We start from the raw sequence: 16,273 nt of genomic DNA, 5'->3' as shown, positions 1-16,273 counted from the left end.
GGAAATTCAAATACATGCAGTGAATATCAGTAAAATTTGGTTTAGTCCTTGCAAAAACCACATGCAGCGGTTTCTGTAGTCTAGTGGTTATCACGTTCGCTTAAGGGATGACAGGTAGCCTAGTGGTTAGAGTGTTGGCCCAGTAACCAAAAGGTTGCTAGATTGAATCCCCAAGCTGACAAGGTAAAAATCTGTCAACTGCCCCTGAACAAGGCAGTTAACCCACTGTGCCCCTGAACAAGGCAGTTAACCCAATGTTCCCCTGAACAAGGCAGTTAACCCACTGTTCCCCTGAACAAGGCAGTTAACCCACTGTTCCCCTGAACAAGGCAGTTAACCCACTGTTCCCCTGAACAAGGCAGTTAACCCACTGTTCCCCTGAACAAGGCAGTTAACCCACTGCTACTAGTCTGTCATTGTAAATAAGAATTTGATTAAATTATTAAATTAAATAAAGCAACATGGCACAACACCTCTCCCATACATGACCCAGATAGTTTGTGTGTATGTATTGATATGTAGGCTACACGTGCCTTTAAAAAAAATCTATTTTGTGATATTGTTTTGTGTGGACCCCAGGAAGAGGAAGATGACACAGTACCTGGACACAGTACCTGGACCACCTATTGAGATGTGTCATGACACAGTAACTGGACCACCTATTGAGATGTGTCATGACACAGTAACTGGACCACCTATTGAGATGTGTCATGACACAGTACTTGGACCACCTATTGAGATGTGTCATGACACAGTAACTGGACCACCTATTGAGATGTGTCATGACACAGTACCTGGACCACTTATTGAGATGTGCCATGACACAGTAACTGGACCACCTATTGAGATGTGTCGTGACACAGTACCTGGACCACTTATTGAGATGTGCCATGACACAGTAACTGGACCACCTATTGAGATGTGTCATGACACAGTACCTGGACCACCTATTGAGATGTGTCATGACACAGTACCTGGACCACCTATTGAGATGTGTCATGACACAGTAACTGGACCACTTATTGAGATGTGCCATGACACAGTAACTGGACCACCTATTGAGATGTGCCATGACACAGTAACTGGACCACCTATTGAGATGTGCCGTGTCATGACACAGTACCTGGACCACCTATTGAGATGTGTCATGACACAGTACCTGGACCACCTATTGAGATGTGTCATGACACAGTACCTGGACCACCTATTGAGATGTGTCATGACACAGTAACTGGACCACCTATTGAGATGTGCCATGACACAGTACCTGGACCACCTATTGAGATGTGTCATGACACAGTAACTGGACCACCTATTGAGATGTGCCATGACACAGTACCTGGACCACCTATTGAGATGTGTCATGACACAGTAACTGGACCACCTATTGAGATGTGCCATGACACAGTACCTGGACCACCTATTGAGATGTGTCATGACACAGTACCTGGACCACCTATTGAGATGTGTCATGACACAGTACCTGGACCACCTATTGAGATGTGTCATGACACAGTACCTGGACCACCTATTGAGATGTGTCATGACACAGTAACTGGACCACCTATTGAGATGTGTCATGACACAGTACCTGGACCACCTATTGAGATGTGCCGTGTCATGACACAGTACCTGGACCACCTATTGAGATGTGCCATGACACAGTACCTGGACCACCTATTGAGATGTGCCGTGTCATGACACAGTACCTGGACCACCTATTGAGATGTGCCATGACACAGTACCTGGACCACCTATTGAGATGTGTCATGACACAGTAACTGGACCACCTATTGAGATGTGCCGTGTCATGACACAGTACCTGGACCACCTATTGAGATGTGTCATGACACAGTACCTGGACCACCTATTGAGATGTGTCATGACACAGTAACTGGACCACCTATTGAGATGTGTCATGACACAGTACCTGGACCACCTATTGAGATGTGCCATGACACAGTACCTGGACCACCTATTGAGATGTGCCGTGCCATGACACAGTACCTGGACCACCTATTGAGATGTGCCGTGTCATGACACAGTACCTGGACCACCTATTGAGATGTGCCATGACACAGTACCTGGACCACCTATTGAGATGTGTCATGACACAGTACCTGGACCACCTATTGAGATGTGTCATGACACAGTAACTGGACCACCTATTGAGATGTGCCGTGTCATGACACAGTACCTGGACCACCTATTGAGATGTGCCGTGTCATGACACAGTACCTGGACCACCTATTGAGATGTGCCATGACACAGTACCTGGACCACCTATTGAGATGTGTCATGACACAGTACCTGGACCACCTATTGAGATGTGCCATGACACAGTACCTGGACCACCTATTGAGATGTGTCATGACACAGTAACTGGACAACCTATTGAGATGTGCCATGTCATGACACAGTACCTGGACCACCTATTGAGATGTGTCATGACACAGTAACTGGACCACCTATTGAGATGTGTCATGACACAGTACCTGGACCACCTATTGAGATGTGTCATGACACAGTACCTGGACCACCTATTGAGATGTGTCATGACACAGTACCTGGACCACCTATTGAGATGTGTCATGACACAGTAACTGGACCACCTATTGAGATGTGCCGTGTCATGACACAGTACCTGGACCACCTATTGAGATGTGCCGTGTCATGACACAGTACCTGGACCACCTATTGAGATGTGTCATGACACAGTAACTGGACCACCTATTGAGATGTGCCATTTCATGACACAGTACCTGGACCACCTATTGAGATGTGCCGTGTCATGACACAGTAACTGGACCACCTATTGAGATGTGTCAAGACACAGTAACTGGACCACCTATTGAGATGTGCCGTGTCATGACACAGTACCTGGACCACCTATTGAGATGTGTCGTGTCATGACACAGTACCTGGACCACCTATTGAGATGTGCCGTGTCATGACACAGTACCTGGACCACCTATTGAGATGTGTCATGACACAGTAACTGGACCACCTATTGAGATGTGCCGTGTCATGACACAGTACCTGGACCACCTATTGAGATGTGCCATATCATGACACAGTAACTGGACCACCTATTGAGATGTGTCATGACACAGTAACTGGACCACCTATTGAGATGTGCCGTGTCATGACACAGTACCTGAACCACCTATTGAGATGTGTCATGACACAGTAACTGGACCACCTATTGAGATGTGTCATGACACAGTAACTGGACCACCTATTGAGATGTGGCATGACACAGTACCTGGACCACCTATTGAGATGTGGCATGACACAGTACCTGGACCACCTATTGAGATGTGTCATGACACAGTACCTGGACCACCTATTGAGATGTGTCATGACACAGTACCTGGACCACCTATTGAGATGTGTCATGACACAGTAACTGGACCACCTATTGAGATGTGTCATGACCCAGTAACTGGACCACCTATTGAGATGTGTCATGACACAGTACCTGGACCACCTATTGAGATGTGCCATGACACAGTACCTGGACCACCTATTGAGATGTGTCATGACACAGTAACTGGACCACCTATTGAGATGTGCCGTGTCATGACACAGTACCTGGACCACCTATTGAGATGTGTCATGACACAGTAACTGGACCACCTATTGAGATGTGTCATGACACAGTAACTGGACCACCTATTGAGATGTGTCATGACACAGTACCTGGACCACCTATTGAGATGTGTCATGACACAGTACCTGGACCACCTATTGAGATGTGTCGTGTCATGACACAGTAACTGGACCACCTATTGAGATGTGTCATGACACAGTAACTGGACCACCTATTGAGATGTGCCGTGTCATGACACAGTACCTGGACCACCTATTGAGATGTGCCGTGTCATGACACAGTACCTGGACCACCTATTGAGATGTGCCATGACACAGTACCTGGACCACCTATTGAGATGTGTCATGACACAGTAACTGGACCACCTATTGAGATGTGCCGTGTCATGACACAGTACCTGGACCACCTATTGAGATGTGTCGTGTCATGACACAGTACCTGGACCACCTATTGAGATGTGCCATGACACAGTACCTGGACCACCTATTGAGATGTGCCGTGTCATGACACAGTACCTGGACCACCTATTGAGATGTGTCATGACACAGTAACTGGACCACCTATTGAGATGTGTCATGACACAGTAACTGGACCACCTATTGAGATGTGCCGTGTCATGACACAGTACCTGGACCACCTATTGAGATGTGTCGTGTCATGACACAGTACCTGGACCACCTATTGAGATGTGTCGTGTCATGACACAGTACCTGGACCACCTATTGAGATGTGCCGTGTCATGACACAGTACCTGGACCACCTATTGAGATGTGCCGTGTCATGACACAGTACCTGGACCACCTATTGAGATGTGTCATGACACAGTACCTGGACCACCTATTGAGATGTGTCATGACACAGTACCTGGACCACCTATTGAGATGCGCCGTGTCATGACACAGTACCTGGACCACCTATTGAGATGTGCCGTGTCATGACACAGTACCTGGACCACCTATTGAGATGTGTCATGACACAGTAACTGGACCACCTATTGAGATGTGTCGTGTCATGACACAGTACCTGGACCACCTATTGAGATGTGCCGTGTCATGACACAGTACCTGGACCACCTATTGAGATGTGCCGTGTCATGACACAGTAACTGGACCACCTATTGAGATGTGTCATGACACAGTACCTGGACTACCTATTGAGATGTGCCATATCATGACACAGTAACTGGACCACCTATTGAGATGTGTCATGACACAGTAACTGGACCACCTATTGAGATGTGTCATGACACAGTAACTGGACCACCTATTGAGATGTGTCGTGTCATGACACAGTAACTGGACCACCTATTGAGATGTGTCATGACACAGTAACTGGACCACCTATTGAGATGTGCCGTGTCATGACACAGTACCTGGACCACCTATTGAGATGTGCCGTGTCATGACACAGTACCTGGACCACCTATTGAGATGTGCCATGACACAGTACCTGGACCAACTATTGAGATGTGCCATGACACAGTACCTGGACCACCTATTGAGATGTGTCATGACACAGTAACTGGACCACCTATTGAGATGTGTCATGACACAGTAACTGGACCACCTATTGAGATGTGCCGTGTCATGACACAGTACCTGGACCACCTATTGAGATGTGTCGTGTCATGACACAGTACCTGGACCACCTATTGAGATGTGTCGTGTCATGACACAGTACCTGGACCACCTATTGAGATGTGCCGTGTCATGACACAGTACCTGGACCACCTATTGAGATGTGCCGTGTCATGACACAGTACCTGGACCACCTATTGAGATGTGTCATGACACAGTAACTGGACCACCTATTGAGATGTGTCGTGTCATGACACAGTACCTGGACCACCTATTGAGATGTGCCGTGTCATGACACAGTACCTGGACCACCTATTGAGATGTGTCATGACACAGTAACTGGACCACCTATTGAGATGTGTCATGACACAGTACCTGGACCACCTATTGAGATGTGTCGTGTCATGACACAGTAACTGGACCACCTATTGAGATGTGTCATGACACAGTAACTGGACCACCTATTGAGATGTGCCGTGTCATGACACAGTACCTGGACCACCTATTGAGATGTGTCATGACACAGTACCTGGACCACCTATTGAGATGTGCCGTGTCATGATACAGTACCTGGACCACCTATTGAGATGTGTCGTGTCATGACACAGTACCTGGACCACCTATTGAGATGTGTCGTGTCATGACACAGTACCTGGACCACCTATTGAGATGTGTCGTGTCATGACACAGTACCTGGACCACCTATTGAGATGTGTCGTGTCGTGTCATGACACAGTACCTGGACCACCTATTGAGATGTGCCATATCATGACACAGTAACTGGACCACCTATTGAGATGTGCCGTGTCATGACACAGTACCTGGACCACCTATTGAGATGTGTCGTGTCATGACACAGTAACTGGACCACCTATTGAGATGTGTCGTGTCATGACACAGTACCTGGACCACCTATTGAGATGTGTCGTGTCATGACACAGTACCTGGACCACCTATTGAGATGTGTCATGACACAGTACCTGGACCACCTATTGAGATGTGTCGTGTCATGACACAGTAACTGGACCACCTATTGCGATGTGTCATGACACAGTACCTGGACCACCTATTGAGATGTGCCGTGTCATGACACAGTACCTGGACCACCTATTGAGATGTGTCATGACACAGTACCTGGACCAACTATTGAGATGTGTCATGACACAGTAACTGGACCACCTATTGAGATGTGTCATGACACAGTACCTGGACCACCTATTGAGATGTGTCATGACACAGTACCTGGACCACCTATTGAGATGTGCCATGACACAGTAACTGGACCACCTATTGAGATGTGTCATGACACAGTAACTGGACCACCTATTGAGATGTCATGACACAGTAACTGGACCACCTATTGAGATGTGCCATATCATGACACAGTAACTGGACCACCTATTGAGATGTGTCGTGTCATGACACAGTACCTGGACCACCTATTGAGATGTGTCGTGTCATGACACAGTACCTGGACCACCTATTGAGATGTGCCATGTCATGACACGATGCCGAATGATAATTCTTTTCCTGACACTGGTCATAGACCCAAACAAGATTATTTTGAATATAGCCAAAGGGAGCGTGATAAGATCATTGTTTAGGAGTCCCTTTTTGACATGCCGGGAGGTAATTCTCACCTCTCGAAAGAACTGTTACATTTATCTAATCGCCAGATGAGGACGCATCTACATATAGTCACTCTTAGTGATTATGTGCGTCAAGGCATTATTCCCCCCGGACTCATAAATAACCATCATTGGGATAGCGCACAGATGATTTCTGTGAGCGCTGGTGTGCCATCCTGAACAAATGCTCTATTGATTTAATGATATGAATTGTTGACCAGTTGAAAAAGGATCTTATTGAAATGGATAACATGATTAAAGACAAACGCACAGCTCTACAAATAGCTGATAATGATGATGGCATATTCAATGAACTGATGAAAACTAACCAAGCGCTCCAGGACAAGTTGTCTACAGAAATAAAGGAACTTAAAATCAAGAAATTCAACCAAGACAAAAAAGACAAGGCCGAGGATAAAGTCTACTTCTGGAGAAACCCTGACAAAGGAGGTCCTGTTCCTCCTCTCCATGACAGACGCAGGAGGGATGCCGCTTACTTCGATCCACCCCCGTCTGACCAACACTCTACAACCAGCGCCTCATCGGCTTCCAGTGGTAGTTTTTTATTCAACGAGAGACTGGGCCGACGGAGGGGCGGAGGTGGCGGAAGGGCGGAAGGGCGGAGGTGGCGGAGGCACGCGCACCGACGAGATGCCCGACGGGGTAAGAAGAAACGACTACCAGAGGAGACCGCTCACACGGTCCCAGAACCCACGGGACTGAGTGTCTTTAATTTATCAAGCAAGATATTGAGCCCTGCCCATGTCTCTTTGCTTAATAAAGGGTTATATTTTGTGCCTACAAGTCAGAGCAACGACTTTGATGTGAAGGTAGACATGTTTAAGTGTTTTTAGAAACATCCGTTTAAGGGAATACTTTAGCTCCCCTAATCGGGATGTTTCTATTGAACCAGTATGTTGCTCACCTGCACAGACTCCGACTCCTTTTAGAAGCAAGAGTTATTTTATACCTCCAGCCAAACGCAGTCACTCTATTGAGACATATTGCAGACTTGTTGAAAAATATGTTGCTCATCTCCTTAAGAACAAACAGGAGTCCAAATCTTTCCATAATTTACCTAAGTTGTAAAACAAGCTTTGCTGATAAGGGTGGGTCGGTTGTACTCCTGGATAGGACAGCTTATTTAAATGATTGTCATAGACAACACCTTTTACAAGAAACTCAGAGGTGACTCCACTTCCCAATTACAGAATACTAGCTTTACTGTCTTCGATGGGTATTTAAGTTCTGGTCAGTTAACCAAAAAAGAACATGACTTTTTGGCTATTCAACACCATAAAATTGCCACTTTCTATACTTTGCCGAAATTACACAAGAATGTTACAAAACCTCCAGGGCCCCCTATTGTAGCGTGCATTGATGCAGTAACGGCCCTATTGTAGTGGGCATTGATGCAGTAACAGCCCTATTGTAGTGGGCATTGATGCAGTAACAGCCCCTATTGTAGTGGGCATTGATGCAGTATCAGCCCCTATTGTAGCGGGCATTGATGCAGTAACAGCCCTATTGTAGTGGGCATTGATGCAGTAACAGCCCCTATTGTAGTGGGCATTGATGCAGTAACAGCCCTATTGTAGTGGGCATTGATGCAGTAACAGTCCCTATTGTAGAGGGCATTGATGCAGTAACAGCCCTATTGTAGTGGGCATTGATGCAGTAACAGTCCCTATTGTAGAGGGCATTGATGCAGTAACTGCCCCTATTGTAGTGGGCATTGATGCAGTAACAGCCCCTATTGTAGTGGGCATTGATGCAGTAACGGCCCTATTGTAGTGGGCATTGATGCAGTAACAGCCCCTATTGTAGTGGGCATTGATGCAGTAACAGTCCATATTGTAGTGGGCATTGATGCAGTAACAGTCCTATTGTAGTGGGCATTGATGCAGTAACAGACCTATTGTAGTGGGCATTGATGCAGTAACAGTCCCTATTGTAGTGGGCATTGATGCAGTAACAGCCCTATTGTAGTGGGCATTGATGCAGTAACGTCCCGGGCATTGATGCAGTAACAGCCCCTATTGTAGTGGGCATTGATGCAGTAACGGCCCTATTGTAGTGGGCATTGATGCAGTAACGGCCCGGGCATTGATGCAGTAACAGCCCCTATTGTAGTGGGCATTGATGCAGTAACATCCCCTATTGTAGTGGGCATTGATGCAGTAACAGCCCCTATTGTAGTGGGCATTGATGCAGTAACGGCCCTATTGTAGTGGGCATTGATGCAGTAACAGCCCCTATTGTAGCGGGCATTGATGCAGTAACAGCCCCTATTGTAGCGGGCATTGATGCAGTAACAGTCCTATTGTAGCGGGCATTGATGCAGTAACAGCCCCTATTGTAGTGGGCATTGATGCAGTAACTGCCCCTATTGTAGCGGGCATTGATGCAGTAACAGCCCCTATTGTAGCGGGCATTGATGCAGTAACAGCCCCTATTGTAGCGGGCATTGATGCAGTAACAGACCCTATTGTAGTGGGCATTGATGCAGTAACAGACCCTATTGTAGTGGGCATTGATGCAGTAACAGCCCTATTGTAGTGGGCATTGATGCAGTAACAGTCCCTATTGTAGCGGGCATTGATGCAGTAACAGCCCCTATTGTAGCGGGCATTGATGCAGTAACAGCCCCTATTGTAGCGGGCATTGATGCAGTAACAGACCCTATTGTAGTGGGCATTGATGCAGTAACAGTCCTATTGTAGTGGGCATTGATGCAGTAACGGCCCCTATTGTAGTGGGCATTGATGCAGTAACAGCCCCTATTGTAGTGGGCATTGATGCAGTAACAGACCCTATTGTAGTGGGCATTGATGCAGTAACAGTCCCTATTGTAGTGGGCATTGATGCAGTAACGGCCCCTATTGTAGTGGGCATTGATGCAGTAACAGCCCTATTGTAGTGGGCATTGATGCAGTAACAGCCCCTATTGTAGTGGGCATTGATGCAGTAACAGCCCCTATTGTAGTGGGCATTGATGCAGTAACAGCCCCTATTGTAGTGGGCATTGATGCAGTAACAGCCCTATTGTAGTGGGCATTGATGCAGTAACAGCCCCTATTGTAGCGGGCATTGATGCAGTAACAGCCCTATTGTAGTGGGCATTGATGCAGTAACAGCCCTATTGTAGTGGGCATTGATGCAGTAACAGCCCCTATTGTAGCGGGCATTGATGCAGTAACAGCCCCTATTGTAGTGGGCATTGATGCAGTAACAGCCCTATTGTAGTGGGCATTGATGCAGTAACAGTCCCTATTGTAGAGGGCATTGATGCAGTAACAGCCCTATTGTAGTGGGCATTGATGCAGTAACAGTCCCTATTGTAGAGGGCATTGATGCAGTAACTGCCCCTATTGTAGTGGGCATTGATGCAGTAACAGCCCCTATTGTAGTGGGCATTGATGCAGTAACAGCCCCTATTGTAGTGGGCATTGATGCAGTAACGGCCCCTATTGTAGCGGGAATTGATGCAGTAACAGCCCTATTGTAGTGGGCATTGATGCAGTAACAGTCCTATTGTAGCGGGCATTGATGCAGTAACAGCCCCTATTGTAGTGGGCATTGATGCAGTAACGGCCCCTATTGTAGCGGGAATTGATGCAGTAACAGCCCTATTGTAGTGGGCATTGATGCAGTAACAGCCCTATTGTAGTGGGCATTGATGCAGTAACAGCCCCTATTGTAGTGGGCATTGATGCAGTAACGGCCCCTATTGTAGCGGGAATTGATGCAGTAACAGCCCTATTGTAGTGGGCATTGATGCAGTAACAGCCCCTATTGTAGCGGGCATTGATGCAGTAACAGCCCTATTGTAGTGGGCATTGATGCAGTAACAGCCCCTATTGTAGCGGGAATTGATGCAGTAACAGCCCTATTGTAGTGGGCATTGATGCAGTAACGGCCCCTATTATAGCGGGAATTGATGCAGTAACAGCCCTATTGTAGTGGGCATTGATGCAGTAACAGTCCTATTGTAGCGGGCATTGATGCAGTAACAGCCCCTATTGTAGTGGGCATTGATGCAGTAACAGCCCTATTGTAGTGGGCATTGATGCAGTAACAGCCCCTATTGTAGCGGGCATTGATGCAGTAACAGCCCTATTGTAGTGGGCATTGATGCAGTAACAGCCCTATTGTAGTGGGCATTGATGCAGTAACAGCCCCTATTGTAGCGGGCATTGATGCAGTAACAGCCCCTATTGTAGTGGGCATTGATGCAGTAACGGCCCTATTGTAGTGGGCATTGATGCAGTAACAGCCCCTATTGTAGTGGGCATTGATGCAGTAAGAGCCCTATTGTAGCGGGCATTGGTGCAGTAACGGCCCTATTGTAGTGGGCATTGATGCAGTAACAGCCCCTATTGTAGTGGGCATTGATGCAGTAACGGCCCCTATTGTAGTGGGCATTGATGCAGTAACAGCCCTATTGTAGTGGGCATTGATGCAGTAACAGCCCCTATTGTAGTGGGCATTGATGCAGTAACAGCCCCTATTGTAGTGGGCATTGATGCAGTAACAGCCCCTATTGTAGTGGGCATTGATGCAGTAACAGCCCCTATTGTAGTGGGCATTGATGCAGTAACAGTCCATATTGTAGTGGGCATTGATGCAGTAACAGTCCTATTGTAGTGGGCATTGATGCAGTAACAGACCTATTGTAGTGGGCATTGATGCAGTAACAGTCCCTATTGTAGTGGGCATTGATGCAGTAACGTCCCGGGCATTGATGCAGTAACAGCCCCTATTGTAGTGGGCATTGATGCAGTAACGGCCCGGGCATTGATGCAGTAACAGCCCCTATTGTAGTGGGCATTGATGCAGTAACATCCCCTATTGTAGTGGGCATTGATGCAGTAACAGCCCCTATTGTAGTGGGCATTGATGCAGTAACGGCCCTATTGTAGTGGGCATTGATGCAGTAACAGCCCCTATTGTAGCGGGCATTGATGCAGTAACAGTCCTATTGTAGCGGGCATTGATGCAGTAACAGCCCCTATTGTAGTGGGCATTGATGCAGTAACTGCCCCTATTGTAGCGGGCATTGATGCAGTAACAGCCCCTATTGTAGCGGGCATTGATGCAGTAACAGTCCTATTGTAGCGGGCATTGATGCAGTAACAGCCCCTATTGTAGTGGGCATTGATGCAGTAACTGCCCCTATTGTAGCGGGCATTGATGCAGTAACAGCCCCTATTGTAGCGGGCATTGATGCAGTAACAGCCCCTATTGTAGCGGGCATTGATGCAGTAACAGACCCTATTGTAGTGGGCATTGATGCAGTAACAGACCCTATTGTAGTGGGCATTGATGCAGTAACAGCCCTATTGTAGTGGGCATTGATGCAGTAACAGTCCCTATTGTAGCGGGCATTGATGCAGTAACAGCCCCTATTGTAGCGGGCATTGATGCAGTAACAGACCCTATTGTAGTGGGCATTGATGCAGTAACAGTCCTATTGTAGTGGGCATTGATGCAGTAACGGCCCCTATTGTAGTGGGCATTGATGCAGTAACAGCCCCTATTGTAGTGGGCATTGATGCAGTAACAGCCCCTATTGTAGTGGGCATTGATGCAGTAACAGTCCCTATTGTAGTGGGCATTGATGCAGTAACGGCCCCTATTGTAGTGGGCATTGATGCAGTAACAGCCCTATTGTAGTGGGCATTGATGCAGTAATACCCCTATTGTAGTGGGCATTGATGCAGTAACAGCCCCTATTGTAGTGGGCATTGATGCAGTAATACCCCTATTGTAGTGGGAATTGATGCAGTAACAGCCCCTATTGTAGCGGGCATTGATGCAGTAACAGCCCCTATTGTAGTGGGCATTGATGCAGTAACAGCCCCTATTGTAGTGGGCATTGATGCAGTAACAGCCCTATTGTAGTGGGCATTGATGCAGTAACAGCCCCTATTGTAGCGGGCATTGATGCAGTAACAGCCCTATTGTAGTGGGCATTGATGCAGTAACAGCCCTATTGTAGTGGGCATTGATGCAGTAACAGCCCCTATTGTAGCGGGCATTGATGCAGTAACAGCCCCTCTATCTACTTCTGGTGACTTTTTAGACCACTCGCAGAACAGCTCCCCTCCTAAAGGACACCAGCAGTATGATCTCAGAACAGCTAAAGGACACCAGCAGTATGGTCTCAGAACAGCTCCCCTCCTAAAGGACACCAGCAGTATGGTCTCAGAACAGCTCCCCTCCTTTGTAAAGGACACCAGCAGTATGGTCTCAGAACAGCTCCCCTCCTACAGGACACCAGCAGTATGATCTCAGAACAGCTCCCCTCCTAAAGGACACCAGCAGTATGGTCTCAGAACAGCTCCCCTCCTAAAGGACACCAGCAGTATGATCTCAGAACAGCTCCCCTCCTAAAGGACACCAGCAGTATGGTCTCAGAACAGCTCCCCTCCTTTGTAAAGGACACCAGCAGTATGGTCTCAGAACAGCTCTCCTCCTTTGTAAAGGACACCAGCAGTATGGTCTCAGAACAGCTCTCCTCCTTTGTAAAGGACACCAGCAGTATGGTCTCAGAACAGCTCCCCTCCTAAAGGACACCAGCAGTATGGTCTCAGAACAGCTCTCCTCCTTTGTAAAGGACACCAGCAGTATGATCTCAGAACAGCTCCCCTCCTTTGTAAAGGACACCAGCAGTATGATCTCAGTGCAGCTCTCCCCCTAAAGGACACCAGCAGTATGATCTCAGAACAGCTCCCCTCCTAAAGGACACCAGCAGTATGATCTCAGAACAGCTCCCCTCCTAAAGGACACCAGCAGTATGATCTCAGAACAGCTCCCCTCCTAAAGGACACCAGCAGTATGATCTCAGAACAGCTCTCCTCCTTTGTAAAGGACACCAGCAGTATGATCTCAGAACAGCTCCCCTCCTTTGTAAAGGACACCAGCAGTATGATCTCAGAACAGCTCTCCTTCTTTGTTAAAGGACACCAGCAGTATGATCTCAGAACAGCTCCCATCCTTTGTAAAGGACACCAGCAGTATGATCTCAGAACAGCTCTCCTTCTTTGTTAAAGGACACCAGCAGTATGATCTCAGAACAGCTCCCCTCCTTTGTAAAGGACACCAGCAGTATGATCTCAGAACAGCTCCCCTCCTTTGTAAAGGACACCAGCAGTATGATCTCAGTGCAGCTCTCCTCCTAAAGGACACCAGCAGTATGATCTCAGAACAGCTCCCCTCCTAAAGGACACCAGCAGTATGATCTCAGAACAGCTCCCCTCCTAAAGGACACCAGCAGTATGATCTCAGAACAGCTCTCCTCCTTTGTAAAGGACACCAGCAGTATGATCTCAGAACAGCTCCCCTCCTTTGTAAAGGACACCAGCAGTATGATCTCAGAACAGCTCCCCTCCTTTGTAAAGGACACCAGCAGTATGATCTCAGAACAGCTCCCCTACTAAAGGACACCAGCAGTATGATCTCAGAACAGCTCCCCTCCTAAAGGACACCAGCAGTATGATCTCAGAACAGCTCCCCTCCTAAAGGACACCAGCAGTATGGTCTCAGAACAGCTCCCCTCCTAAAGGACACCAGCAGTATGATCTCAGAACAGCTCCCCTCCTAAAGGACACCAGCAGTATGGTCTCAGAACAGCTCCCCTCCTTTGTAAAGGACACCAGCAGTATGATCTCAGAACAGCTCCCCTCCTAAAGGACACCAGCAGTATGGTCTCAGAACAGCTCCCCTCCTAAAGGACACCAGCAGTATGGTCTCAGAACAGCTCCCCTCCTAAAGGACACCAGCAGTATGGTCTCAGAACAGCTCCCCTCCTAAAGGACACCAGCAGTATGGTCTCAGAACAGCTCCCCTCCTAAAGGACACCAGCAGTATTGTCTCAGAACAGCTCCCCTCCTAAAGGACACCAGCAGTATGGTCTCAGAACAGCTCCCCTCCTAAAGGACACCAGCAGTATGGTCTCAGAACAGCTCCCCTCCTAAAGGACACCAGCAGTATGGTCTCAGAACAGCTCCCCTCCTAAAGGACACCAGCAGTATGGTCTCAGAACAGCTCCCCTCCTAAAGGACACCAGCAGTATGGTCTCAGAACAGCTCCCCTCCTAAAGGACACCAGCAGTATGGTCTCAGAACAGCTCCCCTCCTAAAGGACACCAGCAGTATGGTCTCAGAACAGCTCCCCTCCTAAAGGACACCAGCAGTATGATCTCAGAACAGCTCCCCTCCTAAAGGACACCAGCAGTATGGTCTCAGAACAGCTCCCCTCCTTTGTAAAGGACACCAGCAGTATGATCTCTATCATAGAATCTCTTGAACCTCTCCCTTGTTACTTTTGATGTTGAGTTGTTATTCACTAATATTCCACACGAGGGCGGTATTGAAGCTTTGGAACATTTTCTTTTCCAACGTGACCCTAATGAACTATCTTCCGGTGCATGCATTATAACATTGGCTGAAATAGTACTCACACAACTATTTCATGTTTCTAAATGATTTCTTTATTCAGACGAAGGGTATTGCTATGGGATCCCCTATGGCTCCTAACTATGCTAATTTGTATTTGTGTTACATGGAGAAACAGTCTATTTTCAATCCTCTCAACAAAATAAATCTTGCCTAACATCATTATGTGGAAACGGTACGTTGATGATATGTTTGTTCTATGGAGGAGTGATGCAGAACGGCTCCAGGCGTTCCATGCTTTTCTTAACTCCTGTTCTGATCACCTGAGATTTACTATGCAATCTGATACACGTCAAATCAGTTTCCTTGATCTTCTGATCTTGTGTGAAGATAATGTTCTATACACTGATATTTACAGGAAACCTACTGAGCGTAAGTTTGTTGAGGGCTGACAGTTGTCACCCGCTTCCCTTGTAAAATAGTTTGCCCTACAGGCAATTCTGTCAAATCAAAAGAATTTGCAAAAAACATTCAGATTTCGACAGAAATATGGCTAGGACGCAAAGTAAATTCAAGGAGAGGGGGTACAAAAATGATCAGATTAATATTGCCATTGAGAAAATTCTAAACAAAAAGAGGACAGTCTCGCAAAAAGACGCTTTCTTGCGTTCTAACTACCCGCTATTCAAAGCGCTCTGAACAAATTAAGGGAATTGTTCACAAACATTGGCACATTCTAAAATCCGATGATAGTCTCGGTAATGTGTTTTCTGACCTTCCCTTGGTCTTATTCTCGCGGGGCAGAAATCTGAGAGACGAATTAGTACACTCTGATTTACCACACCAAGATATTCCTGAACAACGTCTATTTACACCCCTACTGGATGGAAACTACAAGTGTAATGGCTGTACTCAATGCAATGGCACTTATAAATGCAGATCCTTCAAACACCCCCAAACAGGGAAACAGATCCCAATCAAAGGTGTTATTACGTGCTCCACTAAGGCAGTTATTTATCTTATAACTTGTCCTTGTGGTAAAAATGATGTGGGTAA

This window comes from Salvelinus alpinus, chromosome 3 (assembly GCF_045679555.1).
Source record: "Salvelinus alpinus chromosome 3, SLU_Salpinus.1, whole genome shotgun sequence".
Classification (NCBI taxonomy): Eukaryota; Metazoa; Chordata; class Actinopteri; order Salmoniformes; family Salmonidae; genus Salvelinus; species Salvelinus alpinus.
This window is presented reverse-complemented; position numbering follows the sequence as displayed.